The sequence below is a fragment of the Triticum aestivum genome, chromosome 2B (assembly GCF_018294505.1).
Source record: "Triticum aestivum cultivar Chinese Spring chromosome 2B, IWGSC CS RefSeq v2.1, whole genome shotgun sequence".
In the NCBI taxonomy this organism is placed as follows: domain Eukaryota; kingdom Viridiplantae; phylum Streptophyta; class Magnoliopsida; order Poales; family Poaceae; genus Triticum; species Triticum aestivum.
The window spans coordinates 365,815,755-365,825,304 of record NC_057798.1 but is presented as its reverse complement, the minus strand read 5'-3'; positions in this window follow the sequence as shown (position 1 = coordinate 365,825,304).

Genomic DNA, 9,550 nt, shown 5'->3' with positions numbered 1-9,550 from the left:
TGTAGAGCAATCCACCCACTCGGGGGCTTAGTCATGATCCCGTACTCGCCTCAGTTAAAAACTACTTCGAGTGGAGAGCAATCCTCCCACTCAGGGGCTTAGCTGCGATCCCATACTCGCCTAAGTTAAAGACTACTCTGAGTGGAGAGCAATCCTCCCACTCGGGGGCTTAGTTGCGATCCCGTAATCGCCTAAGTTAAAAACTACTCCGAGTGTAGAGCAATCTTCCCACTCGGGGGCTTAGCCGCGATCCCGTACTCGCCTAAGTTAAAAACTACTCTGAGTGGAGAGCAATCCTCCCACTCAGGGCTTAGCTGTGAACCAGCTTCGCCTAAGTCAAAGAATCTGAACACACAAAACATTCCGGAAGAAAGAAAGCAACATTTGGATAAAAGCACCAAATTCGAATCTGACAAGTTTCAGAACCTCAAGCAAAGGTATTCGGGCACCAGACCCAAAAGATTTTTAATGGTTACACAATCAATTGGCATTCCGAGGCAAATAAGTTCAGATCATTAAAGTTCTTTTTCCATTCACTCGGCGGGAGGACTCGCTGGCTCGACGAAGGTGTCCAAGTCGACATCGTCGGCTATGTGAGTGGCTACTTCAATAAAGTTTCCCAGATAAACCCCCAGCTCATCTCTCTTCCTAGTGAGCCCATCCACCTTGTCAATCAGGGTCACCTTTTCTTCTCTCAGTTGCGCAGCTTCTTTCTTCGCTTCATCGACATCAGTCTTCATATTGGCATTTTCTTCTTCGAGCTTGCCGACTGAAGCCAACTTTCTCTCAGCCAGTTTGGTCTTCTCGCGCGCCATAGAAAGCACAAGTGCTCCCTGGGTGATTTTGGTAATTAATCTCAACATATCTCTTGTTGGACTAAAATTTTCATCTAGTATATTTCAGATAAGTTCAACATTGGAGTGGCATGGACAAGAGGATGTGGAACCCCTTCTAGGTGCTAAGGACAAACATTGGCAAAAGCTCAAGACTCTACATTTTCATTTTAGTGATCCAAGATCACATTGAATCCATAGGAAAAGCCAATACTATTAAAAGGGGATGAGGTGTTGCTTAATGGCTTGCTTGCTCAAAGTGCTTAGTGATATGCTCCAAATCCCTTGCTACCTCTTGAGCACTACATTGGATTTCCCCGAAGAGGAGAGGACGATGCAGCAAAGTAGCATAAGTATTTCCCTCAGTTTTTGAGAACCAAGGTATCAATCCAGTAGGAGACCACGCACAAGTCCCTCGTACCTACACAAAACAATAGCTACTCGCAACCAACGCGATTAGGGGTTGTCAATCCCTTCACGGTCACTTACGAGAGTGAGATCTGATAGAGATGATAAATAATATTTTTGGTATTTTTGATAGATAGATGCAAAGTGAAAAGTAAAAGGCAAAGTAAAAGCAAAGCAAGTAATAAAGTAATAGAGATTGATATGATGAGAATAGACCCGGGGGCCATAGGTTTCACTAGTGGCTTCTCTCAAGAGCATAGATATTCTACGGTGGGTGAACAAATTACTGTTGAGCAATTGACAGAATTGAGCATAGTTATGAGCATATCTAGGTAATGATCTTGTATATAGGCATCATGTCCGAGACAAGTAGATCGAAACGATTTTGCATCTACTACTATTACTCCACTCATCAACCGCTATCCAGCATGCATCTAGAGTATTAAGTTAAAAACAGAGTAACGCCTTAAGCAAGATGACATGATGTAGAGGGATAAATTAATGCAATATGATAACAAAACATCTTGTTATCCTTGATGGCAACAATACAATACGTGCCTTGCTGCCCCTTCTGTCATTGGGAAAGGTCACCGCAAGATTGAACCCAAAGCTAAGCACTTCTCCCATTGCAAGAACTACCAATCTAGTTTGCCAAACCAAAAAGGTTAATTCAAAGAGACTTGCAAAGATAAATCAATCATACATAAAAGAATTCAGAGAAGATTCAAATATTTTTCCATAGATAAGCTGGATCATAAACCCACAATTCATTGGTCTCAACAAAAACACCGCAAAAAGAAGATTACATCGAATAGATCTCCATGAGAGAGGGGGAGAACATTGTATTGAGATCCAAAAAGAGAGAAGAAGCCATCTAGCTACTAGCTATGGACCTGAAGGTCTGAAGTAAACTACTCACACTTCATCGGAGGGGCTATGGTGTTGATGAAGAAGCCCTCCGTGGTGGATGCCCCCTCCGGCGGAGCTCCGAAACAGGCCCCAAGATGGGAACTTGTGGATACAGAAGGTTACGGCGGTGGAATTAGGTTTTTGGCTCCTCTTCTGATCATTTGGGGATACGTAGGTATATATAGGAGGAAGGAGTACGTCGGTGGAGCAACAGGGGGCCCACGAGGTAGGGGGTGCGCCCAGGGGGGCGCGCCCTCCACCCTCATGACCGCCTCTGGCACTTCTTGGAGTAGGGTCCAAGTCTCCTGGATCACGTTCGGTGAGAAAATCACGTTCCCGAAGGTTTCATTCTGTTTGGACTCTGTTTGATATTCCGTTTCTTCGAAACACTGAAATAGGCAAAAAAACAGCAATTCTCGGTTGGGTCTCCGGTTAATAGGTTAGTCCCAAAAATAATATAAAAGTGGAAAATAAAGCCCAATATAGTCCAAAACAGTAGATAAAGTAGCATGGAGCAATCAAAAATTATAGATACGTTGGAGATGTATCAGGCATCCCCAAGCTTAATTCCTGCTCGTCCTCGAGTAGGTAAATGATAAAAAAAAAAGAATTTTTGATGCGGAGTGATACTTTGGCATAATTTCAATGTAAATCTTCTTAATTGTGATATGAATATTCAGATCCGAAAGATTCAAGACAAAAGTTCATATTGACACAAAAATAATAATACTTCAAGCATACTAATCAAAGCAATCATGTCTTCTCAATATAACATGGCAAAAGAAAGTTCATCCCTACAAAATCATATAGTTAGGCTATGCTTCATTTTCGTCACACAAAGATGTTCCCAACTTCTATACCCCCGATGACAAGCCAAGCAATTGTTTCATACTTAAATAATCTCAAACTTTTTCAACCTTCACGCAATACATGAGCGTGAGCCATGGATATAGCACTATGGGTGGAATAGAATATGATGATGGGGATTGTGTGGAGAAGACAAAAAAGGAGAGAGTCTCACATTGACGAGGATAATCAACGGGCTATGGAGATGCCCATCAATTGATGTCAACATGAGGAGTAGGGATTGCCATGCAACGGATGCACTAGAGCTATGAATGCTCAACAAAAGAAAAACTAGTGGGTGTGCATCCAACTTGCTTGCTCATGTAGACCTAGGGCATTTGAGGAAGCCCATCGTAGGAATATACAAGCCAAGTTCTATAATGAAAAATTCCCACTAGTATAAAAAGACAACTTATGAGACTCACTACATGAAGAACAAGGTGCTACTTTGAAGCACAATATATGAGACTCACTACCAAGTATAGAAAAAGAGATAGTAGCATTGCCCTTTTTTATTTTCTTTTTTTTATTTTTTATTTTTTTTGGGCCTTTCTTTTATTTGGCCTTTCTTTTTTTTTCTTTTTTTTGGGCAATGCTCTAACTATGATGATAATCACACTTCTATTGATTACAACATAAGGATTACAACTCGAAACTTAGAACAAGATATGACTCTATATGAATGCCTCCGGCGGTGTACCGGGATGGTGCAATGAATCAAGAGTGACATGTATGAAAAGTAATGCATGGTGGCTTTGCCACAAATACGATGTCAACTACATGATCATGCAATGGCAATATGACAAAAGTAATGTATGTCATGATGATGATGATGGAAGTTGCATGGCAATATATCTCGGAATGGCTATGGAAATGCCATAATAGGTAGGTATGGTGGCTGTTTTGAGGAAGATATAAGGAGGTTTATGTGTGATAGAGTGTATCGTATCACAGGGTTTGGATGCACCGGCGAAGTTTGCACCAACTCTCAAGGTGAGAAAGGGCAATGCACGGTACCGAAGAGGCTAGCAAAGGCGGAAAGGTGAGAGTGCGTATAATCCATGGACTCAACATTAGTCAAAAGAACTCATATACTTATTGCAAAAATTTAGAAGTCATCAAAAATCAAGTACTACGTGCATGCTCCTAGGGGGATAGATTGGTAGGAAAAGACCATCGCTCCTCCCCGACCGCCACTCATAAGGATGCACAAGCCAGGTACACTTCATGTTTCAAATTTGCTACACAACTTTAACCATACGTGCATGCTATGGGACTTGCAAACTTCAACACAAGCATTTCTCAAATTCATAAACACCCAACTAGCACGACTTTGATATTATCACCTCCATATCTCAAAACAATTATCAAGCATCAAACTTATCTTAGTATTCAATTCACTCAAAAGAAAGTTTCACATATCTTGAACACCAAGTATATTAATATTAAGCAAATTACCATGCTATTAACAACTCTCAAAATAATCTAAGTGAAGCATGAGAGATCAATAGTTTCTTTAAAACAAATCCACCACCGTGCTCTAAAAGATATAAGTGAAGCACTAGAGCAAAAATTATCATGCTCAAAAGATATAAGTGAAGCATTATGCGCAAAACTATCAAGCTCAAAAGATATAAGTGAAGCACATAGAGTATTCTAACAAATTCCAATTCATGTATGGCTCTCTCAAAAGGTGTGTACATCAAGTATGATTGTGGTAGACTAACAAGCAAAGACGCAAATAATACAAGACGCTCCAAGCAAAACACATATCATGTGGTGAATAAAAATATAGCTCCAAGTAAATTACCGATGGAAGTGGACGAAAAGAGGGGATGCCTTCCGGGGCATCCCCAAGCTTTGACTTTTTGGTGTCCTTGGATTATCTTGGGGGTGCCATGGGCATCCCCAAGCTTAGGCTCTTGCCACTCCTTGTTCCGTAATCCATCAAAAGAATTCCCCCAAAACTTGAAAACTTCACAACACAAAACTCAACAGAAATCTCGTGAGCTCCGTTAGAGAAAGAAAACAAAGAACTACTTAAGGTACTATAATGAACTCATTATTTATTTATATTGGTGTTAAACCTACTGTATTCCAACTTCTCTATGGATTATAAACTATTTTACTAGCCATAGATTCATCAAAATAAGCAAACAACACACGTAAAACAGAATCTGTCAAAAACAGAACAGTCTGTAGCAATCTATAAGTAACGCAAACTTCTAGAACTCTAAAACTTCTACCAAAATAGGAAGTCCTGGAAATTTTTTTATTGAACAGCAGCAAAAAGAATCAACGCAAAATCACGTTCCTGTGATTTAACAAAATTATATTTGTGCGTGCAAAGTTTCTGTTTTTCAGCAGAATCAAATCAACTATCATCATAGGTTATCCTATAGGTTCTACTTGGCACAAACACTAATTAAAATATAAACCACATCCAAACAGAGGCTAGATGTATTATTTATTCCTAAACAGAAGCAAAAACAAAAAACACAAAATAAAATTGGGTTACCTCCCAACAAGCGCTATCGTTTAACGCCCCTAGCTAGCCATAAAAGCAAGGATAGATCTAGGTATTGCCATCTTTGGTAGGCAATCCATAAGTGGCTCTCATGATATATTCATATGATAATTTTATTTTCTTTCTAGGGAAGTTTTCCATGCCCTTCTTTAAGGGAAATTGGAATCTAATATTCCCTTCCTTCATATCAATAATTGCACCAATCGTTCTAAGGAAAGGTCTACCAAGAATAATAGGACATGAAGGATTGCAATCTATATCAAGAACGATAAAATCTCGGGCACATAATTCCTATTTGCAACAATAAGAACATCATTAATTCTTCCCATAGGCTTTTTAATAGTGGAATCCGCAAGATGCAAGTTTAGAGAGCAATCATCAAAATCATGGAAATCTAGCAAATCACATAAAGTTTTGGGAATAGTAGAGACACTAGCACCCAAATCACACAAAGCATAAAACTCATAATCTTTAATTTCAATTTTAGTAGGTTCCCATTCATCCTAGAGTTTTCTAAGGATAGGAACTTTCAACTCAAGTTTTTCTTCATAAGATTGCATCAAGGCATCAACAATGTGTTCGGTAAAGGCCTTATTTTGACTATAAGCATGAGGAGAATCTAGCACGGATTGCAACAAGGAAATACAACCAATCAAAGAACAATTTTCATAATTAAATTCCTTGAGATCCAAAATAGTGGGTTTAGCAACATCTAGGTTTTTATTTCTTTTAATCTCACTTTCATCAATTTCATCATCAAGATCTAGAAACTCTGAATTCTTAGAACGCCTTCTAGGTAAGGGAAGATCATATTCAGTTTCATCAAGATTCATATTGCAAAACAAAGATTTAATGGGGGACACATCAATAACTTTTAGATCTTCATCTTGATTTTCATAGGAATTGGAAGAACGCGCTTTAATAAAGGCATCTTTGGAAGCACGCATCCTAGCGGTTCTTTCCTTGCACTCATCAATAGAAATTCTCATGGCTTTGAGAGACTCATAGATATCATGCTTAGGAGGAAGATATCATGCTTAGGAGGAATAGATCTAAGCTTTAAAGAATCAATTTCAAGAGAAATTCTATCAACGTTCCTAGCCAAATCATCAACTTTAAGCAATTTCTCTTCAAACAAAGCATTAAAATTCTTTTATGAATTCATAAATTCTTTAATACTACTCTCAAATTCAGAGGGCATCTTATTAAAATTTCCATAAGAGTTGTTGTAGGAATTTCCATAATTATTAGAAGGATTACTAGGATAAGGCCTAGGATTAAAATTCCCTCAATAAGCGTTGTTTCCAAAACTATTCCTACCAACAAAATTCACATCCATAGATTCATTATTGTTCTCAAGCAAAGTAGATAAAGGCATATCATTGGGATCAAGAGGAGTATTTTTAGGAGCAAACATCTTCATCAGTTCATCCATCTTTTCACTCAAAACATTGATTTCTTCTATAGCATGCACTTTTTTACTAGAAGATCTTTCGGTGTGCCACTGAGAATAATTAGCCATAATATTATCAAGCAATTTTGTATCATCTCCTAACGTAATTTCCATAAATGTGCCTCCCGCGGCCGAATCTAAAAGATTTCTAGAAGCAAAATTCAATCCGGCATAAAAATTTTGTATGATCATCCATAAATTCAAACCATGAGTGGGGCAATTGCGAAGCATCAATTTCATTCTTTCCCAAGATTGGGAAACATGCTCATGATCAAGTTGTTTAAAATTCATAATATCGTTCCTAAGAGTGATGATCTTAGCGGGAGGAAAATATTTAGAGATAAAAGCATCTTTGCACTTGTTCCAAGAATCAATACTATTTTTAGGCAAAGACGAAAACCAAACTTTAGCACGATCTCTAAGTGAAAACGGAAATAACTTCAATCTGACAATATTGTTATCTGTATCTTTATTCTTTTGCATATCACACAAATCAACAAAATTGTTTAGATGAGTAGCGGCATCTTCACTAGGAAGGCCGGCAAATTGATCTTTCATAACAAGATTCAACAAAGCGGTATTGATTTCACAAGACTCATCATTATTAAGAGGAGCAATCGGAGTACTAAGGAAATCATTATTATTGGTATTCGAGAAGTCACACAATTTGGTATTATCTTGCGCCATGGCAACAAGTAATCCAACACACAAGCAAATAGAAAGGCAATGGGAAAAAGGCAAATAGGAAAGAGAGGAGGAGATTGGGAAAGAGAGGGCAAATAAAATGGCAAGGGTGAAGTGGGGGAGAGGAAAATGAGAGGCAAATGGCAAATAATGTAATGCGAGAGATAGGGATTGCGATGGGTACTTGGTATAGTTGACTTGCTTGCGTGAGCCTCCCCGGCAATGGCACCAGAAATTCTTCTTGCTACCTCTTGAGAACTGAGTTGGATTTCCCCGAAGAGGAGAGGATGATGCAGCAAAGTGGCGTAAGTATTTCCCTTAGTTTTTGAGAACCAAGGTATCAATCCAGTAGGAGACCACGCACAAGTCCCTCGTACCTACACAAAACGATAGCTACTCACAACCAACGCGGTTAGGGGTTGCCAATCCCTTCATGGTCACTTACGAGAGTGAGATCTGATAGAGATGATAAATAATATTTTTGGTATTTTTGATAGATAGATGCAAAGTGAAAAGTAAAAGGCAAAGTAAAAGCAAAGCAAGTAATAAAGTAATAGAGATTGGTATGATGAGAATAGACCCGGGGGCCATAGGTTTCACTAGTGGCTTCTCTCAAGAGCGTAGATATTCTACGGTGGGTGAACAAATTACTGTTGAGCAATTGATAGAATTGAGCATAGTTATGAGCATATGTAGGTAATGATCATGTATATAGGCATCACGTCCGAGACAAGTAGATCGAAATGATTCTGCATGTACTACTATTACTCCACTCGTCGACCGCTATCCAGCATGCATCTAGAGTATTAAGTTAAAAACAGAGTAACGCCTTAAGCAAGATGACATGATGTAGAGGGATAAATTCATGCAATATGATTAAAAAAACATCTTGTTATCCTCGATGGCAACAATACAATACATGCCTTGCTGCCCCTTCTGTCACTGGGAAAGGTCACCGCAAGACTGAACCCAAAGCTAAGCACTTCTCCCATTGCGAGAACTACCAATCTAGTTGGCCAAACCAAAAAGGATAATTCAAAGAGACTTGCAAAGATAACTCAATCATACATAAAAGAATTCAGAGAAGATTCAAATATTTTCCATAGATAAGCTGGATCATAAACCCACAATTCATCAATCTCAACAAACACACCGCAAAAAGAAGATTACATTGAATATATCTCCACGAGAGAGGGGGAGAACATTGTATTGAGATCCAAAAATAGAGAAGAAGCCATCTAGCTACTAGCTATGGACCCGAAGGTCTGAAGTAAACTACTCACACTTCATCGGAGGGGCTATGGTGTTGATGAAGAAGCCCTCCGTGGTGGATGCCCCCTCCGGCGGAGCTCCGGAACAGGCCCCAAGATGGGATCTTGTGGATACAGAAGGTTACGGCGGTGGAATTAGGTTTTTGGCTCCTCTTCTGATCGTTTGGGGATACATAGGTATATATAGGAGGAAGGAGTACATCGATGGAGCAACAGGGGGGCCACGAGGTAGGGGGGCGCGCCCTCCACCCTCGTGACCGCCTCTGGCACTTCTTGGAGTAGGGTCCAAGTCTCCTGGATCACGTTCGGTGAGAAAATCACGTTCCCAAAGGTTTCATTCCATTTGGACTCTGTTTGATATTCCGTTTCTTCGAAACACTGAAATAGGCAAAAAAACAGCAATTCTGGGTTGGGCCTCCGGTTAATATGTTAGTCCCAAAAATAATACAAAAGTGGAAAATAAAGCCCAATATAGTCCAAAACAGTAGATAAAGTAGCATGGAGCAAACAAAAATTATAGATACGTTGGAGACGTATCATCCCTCAACCACTTTCTCATTTCCACATATGTCCTAAACCTAAAGTCAAGCTCGGCCCCACCGATTTGATCTATCCGGTG